This window comes from Mauremys reevesii, linkage group 8 (assembly GCF_016161935.1).
Source record: "Mauremys reevesii isolate NIE-2019 linkage group 8, ASM1616193v1, whole genome shotgun sequence".
NCBI classification, from domain to species: domain Eukaryota; kingdom Metazoa; phylum Chordata; order Testudines; family Geoemydidae; genus Mauremys; species Mauremys reevesii.
In genome coordinates this window covers 22,771,515-22,790,584 of record NC_052630.1, presented here as the reverse complement: position 1 = coordinate 22,790,584, position 19,070 = coordinate 22,771,515, and the positions used below count along the sequence as shown (strand labels likewise).

The 19,070-nt window shown below is 41.7% G+C and overlaps 1 long non-coding RNA gene across 1 annotated transcript; it reads right to left on the bottom strand.

Moving 5' to 3' along the window:
* Window positions 1–1,132: 1,132 nt before the first annotated feature.
* Window positions 1,133–16,327, bottom strand: LOC120369787. The gene is made up of 4 exons (XR_005583417.1): window positions 16,180–16,327; window positions 12,863–12,998; window positions 4,732–4,898; window positions 1,133–3,236 (listed from the first exon to the last, which is right to left on the bottom strand). It is a non-coding gene; the product is annotated as an uncharacterized LOC120369787 (long non-coding RNA).
* Window positions 16,328–19,070: the final 2,743 nt, after the last annotated feature.

Here is a 19,070-nt window from a genome sequence, read left to right as displayed (position 1 = left end):
CTCCCAGCCACAGCCGGTGCCCCAGGGCCTTTAAATCTTGAGAGGCCCCGCCTCTTCCGCTTGAGGCCACGCCTCTTCTGGATGAGGCCACGCCCCCCTCAGGACTCCAGCAGTACCGGTAAGTCCTGTAAGTTACTTTCACCCCTGGAAACGCACCACCTTACTATGAGTAGGACATTATCCCTGGCCTGGTTGGAAGAGCACATGAGCTTTTCCAAAGCTCTTCACGTTCTTCTCAATTCTATTCTTCTTTAAACTTCTTCCTACAATGGCTGAATGAGTTCATTCTGAAGAGAACTCCTAACTTTTTCCAGCCATATACTACATCACATTTTTTAGTCTTCAGAAAGTTTAGTTGACAAGACGGGAGGGGAGCTACAGGAGTTGGTGGCAGAAGGGGAGAAACAGAGCTACACAAGGCAGGGGAGAGAAGCATGAGTGATGGAGAGGCAGAGCAGGTTCTGGGAAAGGAGCCTAGGGAAAGGGCAAAGAGAAATGCAAAACATGGAGAGAAGAGACAGAGACACAAAATATGGGGAGAAAGCCTGAGGCAATGGAGACAGGAGAGGCAGAATACTAAGAAATGCTGAGGGGTGTACACAGTGACAGATGTTGTTGTAAGGAGATAGAGTATGCAGCCAGAGAGGTGAGGGTGCTTTTCCTCTTATTTGTGGTGTATAATAACTGAGAAGCCATTTATAATGAAAATAGCAAGTATATAATTGGCCTTAACAAGGCTGTCTGCTCCATCTTGGGTTTACTGTGGCATTTACTCTGCTCAGATTCCTTGGTTTATATAGCCCTTCAATAGATTATGAGCCTGTGGCAACTTTGTCTAATGGTTAGATACCTGGATTCTTTTCCTAGACCAGCCACTGACTTGCTGTTTGACCTTAGGCAAGTCACTTAACCCATGTCTCTCAGTATGCCTATCTAGTTGGCCTGTCTATCACAGGGCTGTCAGAGGATTAGTTAAAGTACTTTGTACGTGTAGAGCACTAAGTAAGCAGAGCTTCTATAGTTAGTAAACATCAGCAGGTAGCACACATGAGCTTGAGAAACACATATACAGGTTAACCTGCCCTTTCCTCATAGGTGTAAAGGAGTGGCCATTACCAACGCTTCAGCATACTTTCCAAGGACAATTCTTCAAAAGAGTTGCAGGTTTGAAGGTCATAAATCCCTTGGCCGCTGGCTGCTTAGTGCTTTGTGTACAGAGTAAATGAATTGTTATTTTAAATTAATACACACACACCAACAACAACTTCATTTGCCACACACATAATATATCTCACACAAATTTATGGAAAATAAAAGGTAAGCCACTTTACAGGGCATAATAGCCTGCATTATTCTCCCCACTGATACATACCTTAATACTGCAAGGTGATGGAAGGCTGGTATCTCTGTGGGGCAGACATAATGTTGTGGTGCATGGTCTGTAGTATATAGTACTCTTGGTAGTAGTAAAGTCATGGTGTGGGTGGAAGAGTAGAAAGAGTGTACTACAAGGTGAGTACACTACTAGAGTGTGATGCTTGATAGTGAGTTTTAATCTGTATGATCCTATCCAGCAATACTTCACTTTAACGTCTGTAAAGTAGATGGAGGCCTTTGGTAGGAAGGGGCTATACAAATGTTATTGTACACTCCTGCAGGAAACAATCCCAATTTTTGGTGGCTGTATCCCACTTACAATTTGCTAAATCCTTAATGTACAGTTTGAGCTAATTTCCATAGTGTCAGCTTTAGTCCATGCACTTACTTTTTTTTTTCTGGTGAAAACATCACTTAAGCCACACACCAGGAACTGCACTGGAAGAAACATGACTGCAACAACTTTTTTGCATCAAAGACTGTTCTTGACTTTGTCAACCATCCTGTGTGGTTTAGCATTGCACAGTACATCAGCTGACCTGGCTCGGCACACAAAGCTGTGCCTGTTAGTGAAGGAAATCCAGGCATTTTTTGCCTTCAGCTTTAAAAAAAAAGATTAATTTAAGTGTTGCCTGCGCATTAGATATTGAGTTAATAATCTCTTTCCTCCTCTGCTTTTGTAGAATCTTCTCATATCACTGACCTAAAATTTCAGGTCCTCTGCTAGGCAGGAAATGAAACACTCTGTCTGTCTGTCTGTGTGTGTGTGTGTCTTTAGACTGGTAACTACAGTACACTTCAGTCACTGAGAAACCTATCCATCCTTAGAATATAAATCTCTCTGAAAAGGGCATCAATGTGAATTCATGCATGTTTCCATGGCAGCAGTTACAGCTTCTTTTCATTTTTAATGTAAATGTAATCCATTAAAAGAAAAAGAATGCAATTGGATAGTTTTTAACTATGCTTTAGGATGCTTATCTGAACCTATCCCAAATTCTGAACATTTAGGTTTCTGACACCACTGACTTTATGCATGTGTACGTTTAAGAATGTTGCATCATGGTGACAAAAGCGATGTCATGATCCACTGCAGAGAAAGTATAATTTGGGAGGGAGGGGGTGAGCTGGAATATAGATTTGGAGCAAGCTACCAAATTCATTTTCACTTGTGAGCTCAGATTATGATTTTGGTCACATCTCCAGAGAGGAAAGGCCATGACCAATGGCATCCAACCCAGTGACTACAGTGGAGCTGCTTGTAAGGAAGTGGTTGCAGTACCAAGCCTGTAGATGCTAAACACTCATTGATTTCACCACAGAAACTTTTCGTGCAGAACATGGCAGGTGTTTTAAAGAGCACAACACCCTCATCCACATAAGACATGAAGTAGGGAGTATAATAGAATCAATCAGAAAAGATAAACATAGATCTCTAAATAAGATGGAGTGGGGGTGAAATGGTGAACAGCAATAAAGGGGCAATGAGGTAGAGGTTTCTTTTGGAAGATTCACCCTTTACATAATTATTTAACATAAAAGAAACTAGCCCCTGAAATGAAACCTCTCTGCCAAAAATTATCACATCATTTATTCTTTTTCTTTCCCGTTTTCTGCTACTGCCATCCAGAAGAGTCAATGAATGATCAAGTGGTTCTTTGATTTCCTGTGTATGTGAAGACAGAGATATCCAAGCTGAAGAACTGAGCCCCATGGGTCTGACAGAGATTCAATTACAACTCATGGAATTCAGTTCTCAAAGCTGAGAATACATGATGTTCATTTTAAGGATGTTCTGATGCACAGTAGTATTTCACACTTCTGTTTTCTCTCTCTGCTGCCTGGCATTCTTCCAAGGGCTGTAAAATATGAGTGAAATTTTCACTGCAGCCAACGCAATTCTATCCAGACTATGGGTCACAGATGCAATTATGGCTGTGGGACAGAAGTACTGGGAAATGGGCTAGTTTTATTTTATTTTATTTTTTTACACAAGAGCCGGCCCCACCCATTCACAAGAGGTGCCTCAATTCACATTATTATTCACAGTAATAAAAAGTAATACAGTCATTACAATATTTGCACTTACATGGTATCTTTCATCTGAGGATTTCAAAGACTTGAGCAGTCATTACTATTCCTGTTTTTAATTGGGGACATCTAGACACACAGGCTCTAATCCTCAAAGGTATTTAGGTTCCTTACTCCTATTGAAATCAAAGGAAGTTAGACACCTAAATATCTTTGAGGATCTAGGCCACAGAGGTTGTGTCTTGTCCAAGTGACACCTAATTAGGCCTTTACAGACATAGGAAAAGATACTACCTTCCTTAGGGCTCATATCCAGGAGCCTGGGCTCTTTGAGTGCATCCTCTTCCTACAGGGAAAGGAAATTATATAAACACTGTTCAGAGTCAGTGGATTAGGTATTGTGTCCGGACAGAACTTCTTGCAAGAAGGCCCTTCTCCTGACTGGAGCTTCTAGGCACCACTATCAGTTACATGGCACATAATAATCTGCCCATCTGTCAGCGTTCAAAGCTCGCTCATGAGGATGTAAACACTGACCAGCAAAACTGAAGGCAGTGATATCAGGAAACATGCAGGGAACCCCATTTAAGCACCCATAGAGCCATTATAGGATGGAGTGGACATGGCAAATGAGCCCATTATACATCCTATTCTATAGCAGTAGCAATTACAGGATGTTTTTCTAATTAACTTTATTTAGCTGGAGATATCATTTAAAATTGGTTTCTAACACCTGAACCTCAAATTAACAACAAATGCCATACGAAAAGTAAAATAAACTGTATTTAATAGCAGTCCCTGTAATTTGCAGCTTTATTAGCAAAGCATGCAGCCTAATCAGTGAAGTATGCAGCACAGAATGCATTATTCGGCACTCTGGCCAACAACTCACCTGCTATAGTATCCAACAATGTATTTGTGTCTTTACTGTGGTAATTATTATTTTAGGCTACTGAACCACTCAAGCTAACAACGGAATTTAAAAATATGCTTCTTTAACAATCTGTCTTGCTGCGAAGCAGACTTCAGAACATACAACCTTGCAAAATAATAGTCCTGTGGTACCCAATACTAATTTCTGCACTGCTGATCTGTCTGCTGATTCTGTAAGATTTGTATGCAAAGAAAATAAAAAAGGGGGGTTAATAAAATTCCTTTTAACAACCTCCCTTCTCCATTTGTCAGTTTTAAAGGCAGCATTTGTCACTGAGTCTCTCGAGCAAATATCCTTCAAAAACTGTGGTTTCCTTCAATCAATAAGCAACTGAACACTTCATCAAGAACTTTATTAGAAGAACCCTCTTTTTCAAATGGGAAACTCACCCTTGAAAGGAACCACGCCCTAAGACACATCTATGTATGCTGATTTAGTCGGTATTGTATTGTTCCCTGAGAAGATCAGTGTTCATTTTTAGCAAAACAGCATGGTCTCCAGTTGTCAGGAATGTGCTCCTTTCATCATCACTGCCCCCATCATCGCTTTTTTCCCCCTATCAAGAGCAGAAAAAAATAAAACAAATTCTCTTCAATAAGAGCATGATATGATGACATGGACACAGGCTTTACTGAGGAAGAGTGCACTGATTTCTAATAAGTGCAGCTATTGCTTTAAGTGTGAAATTCCTTAAGAGCAAATATTGACTGGTGTTTCTTTGCAGCCCCACACTTATTTTCTTGCACTGGGAGGTTTCTAAACCCAGTGCTAACAAGAAAAAAAACACAATAAAATAATATTGTCCTGCCTTTGCAAGATCCACAAGGAGGTGAATCTTTCTTTGCAGTCTTCAACAGGCTGTGAAACCATAAATCTACTCTCTGTGGACACTTGTTTTATATTCCGCCAGGGCCACTTAGTAACTTATAGCTTAAGAAATCTTATTACACTGAAAATAACTATCCCTACAGGACAGATACTTAACAGGCAATCATCCTATAAAATTTAACAGTTTTACATAAACTGCTACATCAAAAGGCAAATCTTTTTAGAGTGACTAAGTAATGTTAAGGCTCTGAAGACTATTCCTCCATAAGGCTCCTTTTGAATTAAAATATGATGATATGTTTTAATAGTAAATGAACTTAATGATCCCAAAGCCATCCAGTTAATGATACATGTAAATTCTCAGCATTTTCCTTGTCACCCCATATTTTTATCCGCTGTGCTGTCATCATTACTACCTGGCTTTTGGATATAAATTGTAGGTTTATCTGCTACTGAACGTATAGCGAGGAGTGAGATTATAAATGAAATCCTTCCTAACTAACCTGTGTTTATTGTTCTACAACAACTTCATGTAAGATTCAGACACTATCCAAATGAGCTCATCATGGGTGGTATTTAATTAGCAGTGATGTGGCACTTCCAGTAAAATTTGGTTACATCTCATTAGAAACATAATGTAACTTCTTCTCACATCTTTATTTAAATGCATTGTTCTCACAGTAGGTGGGGAAAAAAATATATCGCAACTTTAATGACACCTGGTGAGTGGAAGCTGGAGGACAAAATGAAACAAAAGTCACTCTACAGCTCTTGATTTTTTAGCAAAGGAAAGTTGGTTTCAGACAGGAGCACAGCATAAAAAAGATTAGAAGAGGCAGCTGGACATTTGTACCTTTTCAGCCTGCTTAAAGTTTGTGGATTTAAAGCATGACCACTGCATGGAATGGTTAAAGGTCCTGGAAACCGGACAAGCTGAGTTTTTAGAAAAGACACCATGCTGTACTGTATGTTTTACAGCAGTGCTTTTCAAACTATTTTTCTGGGGACCCAGTTGAAGAAAATTGTTGATGCTTGCAACACAACGGAGCTGAGGATAAGGGGTTTGGGATGTGGGAGGGGCTCAGGGCAGGGGCAGAGGGTTGGGGTGCAGGGGTGAGGACAGTGAGTTGGGGCCGAGAATGAGGGGTTCAGGGTGTGGGAGGGGGTTCTGGGCTGGGGCTGGGGTGCGGGAGAGGGTCAGGGCTCTGAGCTGGGGATACAGGCTCTGGGGTGGGACTGGAGATGAGGGGTTTGAGATGCAGGGAGGGGTTCCAGGTTTTGGGGGGGCTCAGGGCTCGGGGCTGGGGTGCGGGAGAAGGTCAGGGCTCTGGGCTGGGGATACAGGCTCTGGGGTGGGGCTGGGGATGAGGGGTTTGAGATGCAGGGAGGGGTTCCAGGTTGGGGGGGGCTCAGGGCAGAGGCAGGGGTTGGGGTACAGACTTACTTCCGGCGGCTCCCAGTCAGTGGTGCATCCTGGGTGCAGAGGCAGGCTTCCACCTGTCCTGGAACCGTGAACTGTGCTGTGCCCCAGAAGCAGCCAGCAGCAGGTCCAGCGCCTAGGTGGAGGCGTGCAAGCGGCCTCGCGCGACTCTCGCCCGCAAGCACCACCCCCACCTCCATTGGCCGGGAGTGTGGAGCCGGTGCTTGCGGCGGGGGCAGCGCATGGAGCCCCATAACCCCCCTGCCTAGAAGCCAAATCCACTGCTGGCCACTTCTGGGGTGCTGCGCGGTGTTGGAAAAGGTAGGCACTGGCCTGCCTTGGCCAGGCAGCACCGCCGACGGGACTTTTAATGTCCCGGTCAATGGTGCTGACCAGAGCAAGGCGACCCAGTGCCTGACATGCCGCGACCCACTACTGGGTCGCGACCCACAGTTTGAAAAACACTGCCTTACGGAATAGTCTGCGTGTTCTGCTAGCTGTGTGCATCTCAGGGTACGTCTTCACTACCGGCCGTATTGGCGGGTAGCAATCGATTTCTCGGGGATCGATATATCGCGTCTCATCTAGACGCGATATATCGATCCCCGAACGGGCTCCTGTCGACTCCAGAACGCCACCAACGTGAACGCCGGTAGCGGAGTCAACATGGGGAGCCGCGGACATCGATCCCGCGCCGTGAGGACGGTAGGTAATTCGATCTAAGATACTTCGACTTCAGCTACGCTATTCACATAGCTGAAGTTGCGTATCTCAGATCGATCCCCCCTCAGTGTAGACCAGCCCTCATTAAATTATCAAATGGGATACTACTGCAAGGTGACACAATAGAATAGATCACATTATCGGGCTGATATGGCTATCTAGTGACCAGTGAAGTGCTGCCAATATTCTCACTCATTTACTTATTTATTTAAACCAGTGATAACCCCCATGTTGTGGCCAACGGTGTGTGCTTGCAGAGAACAACTAGGAAATATATTAATCTCTTTTCCTATTTAAACAAAAATGCTTTTTCATAACCAACAAAGGAGGCAACACCACTTGGCAAACAAAATAAGATCAAGGTTTGAATTGGGGAGAAACAGTGCTCCCAAGCTCCACCCACTTGTAATGTCTCCTCTGGCTCAAACCAGAGTTAGGTAACATGGTGCCAAAACTGCCTAAGCCCCCACCTACATTACATCTCCCTCTGGATTACTTATCTGCTTTTGCCAGTGTAGAAACAGCCTTTAGGTTCATTCCCTCCTCAACTCTCCCAGAAGCTTAACATGCCACCTCCATAACATTCCTAGCCCAGGAACTAAGTAAAACCTTTCAACAGTCTTGGGGGAGGTGATAGGGGAAGACAGAAATATATTATTTGCATCTGAAAAACTCATCATACCCCATGATCCATCACTGTTGGTTCAAGCACTAATTTTGGACGTAGCATAGATGACTGTTTATTCCCACTATGTTATATGCAAAATCAATTAAAGCACTCAGGCACCCTGGTCATTTATTTCCAATGGGCAATTCTATTTTTACTGCCAATATCACCTACAGTAAAGGTTCAATTTCCTCCTATGTAGTATTTTCTACTCTGTTTACCAGGAGGCTCAAAATCCTTATGATCCCATTTTTAATCACATTTTTGTAATAACATGATATTCTCTGCAACAAATTATTTTTCTTCACTAGAGATTAAGAAATTGCAAATAGTGTTTGATTTTTATTCCACCTAAGACTTATTGATAGTTTTTTGTTTTTCACTGGTATTGCATATTATGAATAAAATAACACAAAGATATACAGACTGCATTTAAATTAATAGATAGCACACAAAGATATTTGTACAATATAGATGCATATGCCTATACATTACAGCTGGTTGAAAATGGGGGTGGGAGAATGGAGTTGTCAAAAAAAAATCTTTAAAGGTTTCATTTTTCATCAGCATTTAGTTTTCATCAGAATGTTCTGACCAGCTGTAACGTACATGCTACACATTGCAGGTCTAGCAATAGTCCCAAAGGCCTCTAATAATATTCATTTTTAGAGCATTGTGTGTAGACTCATTTATTTACATTAAGTCACAATATTATATTAAGTCAATAGAAAATCTGGAGAGGTAACTTTATCAGGGGGTTTCTTATGCACACATTCAGGTATCTAAGTACTGCTGATATATGTTATACATGTTCGGGTGGCAGGATATAATGCAGCCACCACACACAAAGGTATGTGAACACATTTTAGGTAGTCTAAAAGACAGGGATTTTGCATCTTGAAACACTCACAGAAACAGTTAGCTGTGTTAATGCTGGTGCTGCAAGAAACAGCAAGGATAATTGGGAGACTAATTTTCAAAGTGCTAATAAGGGATTTAGCAAGCAATTCCCATTAAAGTTAATGAGAGTTGAGAAGCCAAAAAAGCACATACAAGTCTATGAAAATGCACTTCCCAGTTTTTCTTATATTTTCAGCAATAAACATCCAATCTAACTAAACAAAAAATCTCATGTCAACTGACTGTAAAAATATACAACAAGGAAAAGATTTACCTGGCAGAATATAGAATAGTTTCCAGTTCTAGTGACACCTTCTCACTCACTCGAACCTCTGATCACAACATACGCATATATACTAAAAATGGTATATGTACTCTCTACTATTATATAACAATATAGAATAGTAAGATTAACCACAATTTGAACCAACTTCCGATAAAGATGGAATCAAAAGCCCTCAAAATCATTGCTTGATGAGTATCTATCAGAACTGATCTAAACATATTAGAATACAGGAAGGGAAAACTGCCCAACAACCCAGGCTAGATGATGTCCTTTTCTGCCTCCCTTCTAACTTCCAATACTTCTTTTATAATTCAGAAGAACTGTTGTTTTTTACTTGTTGAAAGTTACAAAATAATTACAGTACTCATCATTGCAGTTTTACTGCATTCTATCTCATTAGCTCTATTAAAATTATTAAGTTAAATATGTTTAGTTTAAACAAACCATAATTTTATAAATGATTCCAGCCCTTTCATTATTTTAAACTTGAATTTGCTGTAACCCAGGAAGTATTTTATTTTAACCAGCACCATATAGTAAATAACTGTAGAATCAGAATTCTAACTCTAGAATTCATTACAGGACAGAGAAATATTTTCTTAAAACAGGTTCAAAATGTGCTCATTTAAAAAAATTATAGATGACTCCTTTGTAAATAAATCTCTGTGTGTGTCTATCTGTCTTACACAATACGCGCGCGCACACACACACACACAGCTTGTTTAATTAGTAATTCTTTGAGCTCAAATCCTGGGGAAACTGTAGTGAATTCAGATAGAGTTAAACTCCATTCAGTGAAATGGAGTTAAAATGATAAGTTGTAACTCATATGCAGGGACCTGCTAGTCATTCCAAATCATGTAGGCAGACTAAGGTGGGGCCTGCAGCAGGCTTCCACTGAGGCAGACTTTTCTGTCAGTAGGAAACATAACTTTAAAGGGCAGCTTTCCCCTTTTGGAGATCTGGCATTGAAGCTTATCAGTTTAGCCAAATGTTTGAATAAGTGTGGCCTAATTTAGAGTCCAGTAAAGTATGCTTCTAAGTAGGAAAAATTATCTGTCCTTGATGACAAGAAGCAAATACGCTCATTGACACATGCACATATCTGACTATATGCAGACAGACATTTCATAGAGATTTTCAAAGCCCACCCTGACTCTCTATATACTCATACAAAAGCTGTGGGCCTTCTCACACTATTTTTACTGGGACTGTACATCTAGCTCCAATGTCCTTAATAAGACTAACACAGGAGGCATTGCTTCTCTGCCTACAGTAACTCAGTGTTTCTCAAACTGGGGTCGCCGCTTGTATAGGGAAAGACCCTGGTGAGCCGGGCTGGTTTGTTTACTTGCCCTGTCTGCAGGTCCGGCCGATCGCGGCTCCCGCTGGCCGCGGTTCGCTGCTCCCAGCCAAAGGGAGCTGCTGGAAGCAGAGTGGGCCGAGGGACTTACTGGCCACTGCTCCCAGCAGCCCCCGTTGGCCTGCAGCGGCGAACTGCGGCTAGTGGGAGCCGCGATCGGCCGGACCTGTGGACGGGACAGGTAAACAAATCGGCCTGGCCCACCAGGGGCTTTCTCTAAACAAGCGGCAACCCCAGTTTGAGAAACACTGCAGTAACTGCTGGGGTGCCTACACCACAGTTCCAGTTTGTATGGCTCTTGCCAGTTCTATCAGTGTAAATTCAGCATACATTGACATAATCAACAAAGCGCCTTCCACCAAGTCAAGAATCCAAAATTTGCTCCACATCCTAAGTTAGTCTCTTCACAGAGGGCACAGAAAGCTATTGTCATAATAAAAATCTTTACCTTACATGAAGATTTCATTTTGCAGTCCTAGGGCCCAGTCCCGTGTTCCTGAAAACCCTGCAACCCCAGGAGTTCACGGCCCTACTTTTCGCAGAACTATAGCCCTATTACTACTCCTCTCCATTTTGAGGTACAGAAAGGCAACTCAAAATAAAATGGGGTGGGGAAGACTTAAAGGTGGCAGAAGAGGGAGAACAGAGGCAATGAAGCACTGGGAAAGTAGAGTGGGTCCAAAAAAATTTTTTAAACTTTCATTTTGATAAAAAATGACCTTTTTGATTACATGGAAATTTTCCTCAAAAAATCTGAGGGTGGGGGGGAGGGTTGTTAAAAGGATGAAAATACTTTGGTTTCTGACAACAAAAAATGAAAAGAGAGTTGGTATTTGAATTTTCTTCTACATTTTCTGCAGAAAATAAATTACATTATTGACCAGGTCTCCATGGGAATCACTTCTGTGTGAAATTCAACAGTGTGTGAGTTGTGTGAAGGGCCAGATAGCAACCATTGTACACCGTATGCTCCCCTCCTGTTCCTGTGGACATCTGTGCAGATTTTAATTTTACTCCCAGTTAATATTAACTCCCAGCAATATTAACTTCCACACCATGGATGCAATCCTGGTCTCATTGAAGTCAATGGAAGTTTTACCACTGACTTTAATAGGCCCAGTATTCCATCACATGTTGACAGTGAAAGAGGTGCTTAGGTAGGGGGCTGCCTCCCCATCAAAGAGAAGAGGATAATAAGGCTTGGACCCAAGATCCAGTGGCAACACATCCTCTAAGGGATCGGTACTACTGAGGAAGATTGGAGCTGCCTGGACCATTGCAGTGGGTCAGCACCCTGCAGGGCAAGGCTGCAGTTTCCTGATGCCCCAGACCCCCAGAAGATGTATCCTTTGCCTCCTTCCTGGCCTACTAGAGATATGTTAGAAATGCCACAAGGGGAACTTTGTGGATTTTCCTGAGATCCCTGACCTCCTCTTGCCAGTTTTGTTGCTCATTTCATAACTTAAGACAATTTTTTAGATGTCAGTACAACCACCCTATAACCAGGAGAAAGAACAAACAAATGAATCAACTACAAACAATAGCAAGTCCGATGACAAAGAAAAACCTGTAAAACCTAAGACCCACTGGTTGCAATTACTCTGTACCCCTTCAAAATCAGTGGCATTTGTTGGAGAGGCAAAATTAAAATTCCATAGGTAATACCTAGCAATCATTAACTAGTGTCACTTTGCTGCTCCTAATTAGAAAATAGGAATGAAAGGCAAAAATGTTTGCTACCTAAATAAATGTGCCCCTCAAATGCATAAAGCAATGCTTAAATATTTCACTATATATAGTATGTATATACACATACACTTTACACTTACATTGCTATTGAAGATATAATTTTAATATCTAAATGAATGCATATAAATCATATCTCAAGAAAAATATTCAAGCTAATAACTTATCACCTAGCCCTGCTTATATTATAATTGAATGCAGAAAAAAAGTAATCATAGTACCATTGTGACTATGCAGCCAACTCATATATGGTGACAGAGATATTAGAAAATGTGCAGCGTCTCTGACTTATTTATATTTACAAAATCAGTCTAAAAGCCTTATCTGCTTTAGCTCAAATAAAATTCAGTGTGTCTTAAACTTCTTGGGATTGAATTTCCTCCCATTTAAACAAGTTTAAATCCAGAGAAGCCAAAAGATTTGCACCAGTTTAAACTGGTAGAATTGAGAGGACAATCAGGCTTCTTGATTCTATCTTTAATGTGCAGTTTACTATTAAATTTTCTTATATACGACGCTTCCTGGCTCTCAGATAGAAGATAAGCATGTAATAAATCAGCTTAGAATTTTTTCCAGATCTTACTCACAGTGGAATCCTAATATTCATATTACTTTATCTTTTCCCCATTCTTCAGCTTTTTTGCTTTCATTTTCTTTCCTCCTCTTCAGTGCATTTCTTATTTTCTATTTGACACCACTCCACTCTGTGCTGTACAACACAGCCTGAAGAAAGAAAGAAAGAAAGAAAGAAAGAAAGAAAGAAAGAAAGAAAGGTGTCCCAGGTAAAAATCTCAAATATCCACATTCCGGAGGATCTGTTTCACTCTCAAACACATTTTAACTTTATAAAGGGAAGAGAATCAAAACTTATTTGCATAAGGGTTCATTCCATTTATTCACCTCATATGTTTATAGCTCTGGAAAGTCCCTTTTTGATTCCTTGGTTGATAAAGAGCCAGGAAGGTAACACAAACAAGGGGGAGAGGTGAGAAATGTTCTGCTGACCTTGCAAATGGAGCTAAGCTAAACTGTTCCATTCTCCTTCTATCCAAGATCCAACTGGGAGGCTAGGGTGCTTTTTATCCCTGCAGATTTCAGGGTTCAGACCATGCATTCAGAGCTAAAAATTCAAGTTAGAGAAAGCCCCACTTTTGCACAGGAGGAAGGTCTGGTCAGGAGCTCGATACTTCAGCTTCCTGTCTGTACACTCCGCGGTCTAATCTGGGGAAATCCTGAAAACATCAGATGCCTGATAAGCTCCTTAGCTTTCAAGTACCTAGTAATTCAGTTTCGACCAAAACCTCATTTGAATAAGTTTAAACAAATAAATAAAAAGTTAGACTCTGATCAAGAAGAGATTAGACTTTGAGTCTAATACAGTTGGTCACCAAAAAAATTCACTTGTTATTTAAAATTGACATCAAAAATTATTTTTCCATATCAGTATTAGTTGCTCTGTGTGCATGTGTGTGAATTTAATGCTTGTAAAAGATGCTGAAGTAACAACCCTGCTTAAATAAAGGCCTTTATTTATCAGCAGCAAAGAGTCCTGTGGCACCTTATAGACTAACAGATGTATTGGAGCATGAGCTTTCGTGGATGCATGCATGTCACATGCATCTAACCAAGTGGGTATTCACTCACAAAAGCTCATGCTCCAATACATCTGTTAGTCTATAAGGTGCCACAGGACTTTGCTGCTTTTACAGATCCAGACTAACACGGCTACCCCTCTGATACTTTATTTATCAGCTATAGCATAAAGAGTAGTAGTGTAGCTTCCTTACTGCACTTTCACAGCACTGACTTGGGAGAGATCATTCTAGAGAAAAGAGATTACTTGAGCCTTTGTGGCCTGTCCCCATCAGTCTTTCTGCTATGGCTCACAATTGTGGTGGTGCTGGTTTGAGTGATGTGGACACTTATCTACTGGACAAAGTCCACCAAATCTGTTTCACATACAGCAGTCACATGGTAACAGTTGTCAGTTACTACTGACATGAATTTGACCCAGAGATCTAGAGGTGAAAGATTATACATCCTTAGTGTTGATCCCATGAGCTATCTAGTCCCTCACCAGCACTGCCTATTTCAAATCAGTACCAAATCAATGCTAATGCACAGGATATTTCTCTTAATCCATAGCCAGTGGCTCCTCTAGATCTTACTAGGTAGGGACTTTTTCCACTGATGTTTCACAGCACATTCACTTGTTAGTACAAATGGTAGAAAACCTCAGAAAAGGTTCAGAGAGGCAGCTAAAAGTTTGGACGCAACTGGGAACATATTCAAAACCCTTCAGCCTGCAAAGCCAAGCAGCAATGGCTTGATTTTTAAAGGTACTGAGCCCCTGCAGCTCCCAGGCCATAAACCATACAAAAATGAGCTCTCTCTCACCAGCGCTCTGCTTTTTCCTACATTGGTTGGGTCTAGGTTTACCACAAGAACAAGCTTACGCACGGTATTTTAAAAACACCTCTGGTCCTGAGCTGATTCAGGCAGTGAAGGGAAAATTAAGATAAATTTTTTAAAAAGTTGACCAAATTCTCTTGAATTCAGTTCAATTTGGTTCATATTTTGGACAAAGGTTTGTGTTGTCTCTTGCTGTATCATAGCTGGTTTACACATCTCTAACTAGGACCATCCGTACATCTTAGATGCACATTGCAGAGACACAGCAGAGAGTGCAGACAAACCACCAGCCCAAACTCAGATGCTTAAAATGGTCTGTATTAAAATAAATAAATAACAACAATAATTAATATTACTTAGAGATGGTCCCAATGCCACAAAATTCAAATCCAGATCTGAAGTGTCCCAAAGTTTGGGAAGAGTTTGGATCTAGGATTTTGGTTTAGTTCATTGTACATGGAAATAGGGAGAGAGATTTAGTGTTCCACTCCAACAGCACAACATACTCTATCACCGGCAGAACAAGCCTGCAGCATAATAGGCTTCCCTGGGCAGCACAGAGCTACCAGAAGTGCTCAAAGGTAAGTATATGGTACATGCTGGAGACAAGTTAGGGGAGGGAGATGCAAGCCTAGTCACTGTTGTCAGCTGCCCACGGCCCACAGAGTGTGAGTGCAGCTCTCAGACTGCTCTGACTTATACAGATCATTTTGATACGGGAACAATATCAGTTCTCATGCTTCAGGACATAAAAGTATCACCAGCTGGGTGAGGAAGAAATTCCCACTACAGTGTAGAGCTCCATAATTAAATACAGTTAGATGCACGGTCATAAAGGATTTACACCTTCCACGGAAGCATCCAGCATTAGCTGCTCTGTTAGAAACAGGATGAAGAACCATTAGCCTGCTCCAATATAGCAATTATTACATTGCAGTATATAAAAAATATTAAATGCTTTGCAGTTCTCTAGTATCATTCATTTTGTCTGCTTTAAACTGAGGCACCAAGTATTTAAGCCACTCATCCAGGGGTACACAGTGTGAGAGCCAGAAGACCCCATTTTCCTCCTCTCAGCACACCTACCACCACTATACATGAGCTGGAAAGTACCCAGTAAACCTGAGCATTTTGGCAAGCTCTTAGAAAATAAGGATGAAAGCATGAGTGCTACAGTTTGCTTCACATATCAAAGGGGTAGTCTGGATCTGTAAAAAGCAACAAAGAGTCCTGTGGCACCTTATAAATTAACAGATGTATTGGAGCATAAGCTTTCGTGGGTGAATACCCACTTCGTCATGAAACTGAGGCAAAGATACAAGGAAAAGAAGGATCACATGCACGGGATGACTGAATGGGAAAACAAAAGATAAACACTATGCATTGTTCTCAATAGCTTACATCAGTCAGGATGGTTATTATCAACTTGCCATCTCATCTGGAAAGTTTTGACTTACAGGGTTTATTTTTTGACAGGAAGTCTAGATTTTACCTTATTCGGAGATTGGAAGCTCTTGAGGCAACATTATGTTATGCTACGCCAAACAAGATAACATTACAGTCCTGTTTGAAGCACTATCAGAAAGACAATGGATGGCCACACAATGCTTTGCGAAGGCAACACATCATAGTCCAAGTCATAATAGGTATGTCGTCGTCAGCTAGTACTAGCTCCACCAGCTTATTTACTGCTGCTCATTGCACTCTGAGCATAATGGACCTGATTCTCTTCTTACTTTTAGGAGAATCTCTCAAGAGTAATGCTACAAAAGCCAATGGAGTTACACAGTGTAAAATGTGTACAAGAAAAAGGTAAATCAGACCCACTATCTCAAATATCTTTCACAAAAATATATCTTCAGTAAAGAACAGTGAACACGCTCGCAGTTCTCTGGTAGTTTCATAAATCTCCTATTGCTGCCTAAATGTTTTGCTGAGATGTACTGGGAGATAACACCATGAAATAGAGTTATGAATAGTACTAAGGGCCAAAGCCTGATCCCTTTGAAGTGGATGACAAAATTCCCATTATCTTCAATGCAAATTGAATTTCTCCCTAATCACACTGTTAAAAAAGATTTTCTTGCTTCCCTTCCATAGGAATTGATCCCTGAGGCTTCCTATATCTTTCCATCCTAAGATATGTGATGCCATATGATTATTTAGAGCAGTGGTTCTCAAACTGTGGGTCGGGACCCCAAAGCGGGTCACAACCACAGGGCTGGCTTAGCCTTGCTGGGTCCCAGCACCAAAGCCTGAGCCCTACCACCCAAGGCCAAAGCCTGAGGGTTTCAGCCCTGCATGTTGGGACAGGCCCCCTGCCTGGGGCTGAAGCCCTTGGACTTCAGCTTTCCCCACCCCCACCCCCTTCCAGGTCAGCGGGGCTGAGGAAAGCTCAGGCTTCAGTCCCTTGTCCTGGAGTCAGATAGTAATTTTTATTGTCAGAAGGGGATCGTGGTGCAATGAAGTTTGAGAACCCCTGATTTAGAAGTTTATTTACTAGTCAATTTATTTTAGCACTGAATTAATAAATCTCCCTTTTGATTTACATATCATAAGAGCTCTGTTGTTGATTTATAGGCCATTGCTTTAATATTAAATTTAACCAGCTGATTCAAAAGACATTCTGTAGATTTAAAAGCCTGAGAAATTATTTGCAAATCATGCACTTCCTGCAGATCCTACCGCACAATTACAAAACCTACAGACAAATCATAAATCAGTTAAGATTTGATTTGCAAATTGTTACTTTGCTCTTGTCACAGATTTATAATTTAAGACCCAGTGCTCCCATCTCTTAGAGACAGCAGGTGTGTCTGGGGAGCGGAGCGCAGAAGTGGAGAGGAAAGTAACCTTGTTGCATACTCCCCTCTCCCTTTTCAGCCCACAAAAGCCCCACTTCATTGCACATAGATATGGATCCATAAATGAGAGGAGGATCATGCCAAGACAGGGGAGGAGAAGCTGGAGAGTGGCTGTTCTCTATAGCATATTCTCCTCCTAAAATGAGAAATGTTTTCATTAGGAAATTACTACAGGATTAATGCAGAAACAGCCTTAACCCTCCCCCAGAGCTTCTACCTTCCAAGGCATGGGTGTATCTGTGGCCAGTCCTACTAAGGGAGGCAATAGGGTGACCAGATAGCAAGTATAAAAAATCTGGACAGAGGGTGGGGGGTAATAGGTGCCTATATAAGAACCCCCCCGACCCCAAAATCGGGACTGTCTCTATAAAATCGGGACATCTGGTCACCCTAGGAGGCATGTTGCCATGGGAAGGAGAGGGTTGCGGGGGGGGAGGGTGTCAGTTAACACAGAGGGTCTCACCAAGGACTCATATAATTGTGGTCTGTGGATTTTCCAGCCCTTTCCATTGGAGGAGAGTCAACTCTCTGGCCCTATGAACTTAAAGCCCTGCCAATGGCATCCTGCTTAGGTTTATAAAACCTATCTCACTTGTTCTACTGTGAAAAATACACGAGTGGATTTAATATCTATGAAAGCAATATGTTGCTAATAGCATTGGAATGAGCCGGGCATAGCGTAGTCAAGCTCTGAGCAAGCTACCGTGCCCAGAGTCCTGAGTCCTGACCTGCACCTTTGCTATTTCACTCCTGCCTGGAGGCTGCCACTGACTGTGGTGTGCATTGGTTTGTGATGTCGACAAATGGCTCTTTGTAAAAGAGACTAATACAGTAGGTCAAGTGGTGCACAAAATAGATCCGTGAATCCACCGGATCCCCTTTCTTAGCCAGCATGAGTGAAACAGTTTTTTGCAATGGGCAGCACATATCAGATAGCACAATATAATTTATAAAACATCCTTCAGACATGGCTTCACTGAATATTGTATAGTCATAAGCTAAAGAAAACAGGAAGGTTGAAAAGCGAAGACAGGAAGTGACTCAGTGGAAAGCAGTTCTAAGCAGAGGGGGCAGCTAGCTGAAACCCCTTCAATTGCCTAGAGTCAAGGGGGACGAGAAGGAAGAGGAGGCCAGGACTGGAGGAATGGAGTGAGTGGGCTGTTGAAGTGAACACATGGAGATCAGATAAGAGGCATTGTAAAGTGTATCGTTGGGAGAGGAAAATGGAGGGAAAGAGGAATTCTTAATTAGACAGGACCTAAATAGTGGTGGCAGAGAAGTGTCTTCCTGGAAGCTCCGCACAAACAGGTGCTCATATTGCCTGAGTGCAAACAGAAGTGAACTGTTGGCAACTCGCACAGATCTCACAATTTGGTGTTTTTCTTAAAGCTCCAGCTGCCAGAAACAAGAGTTTGCGTGAGAATCTCACCCCACATTGTTAAAAAATGCAAATTTCTCACCCTAATGATTGCAAAGAAAACCTTGAACACATGGTCCCAGTACCCTAAGGGCTCAGACA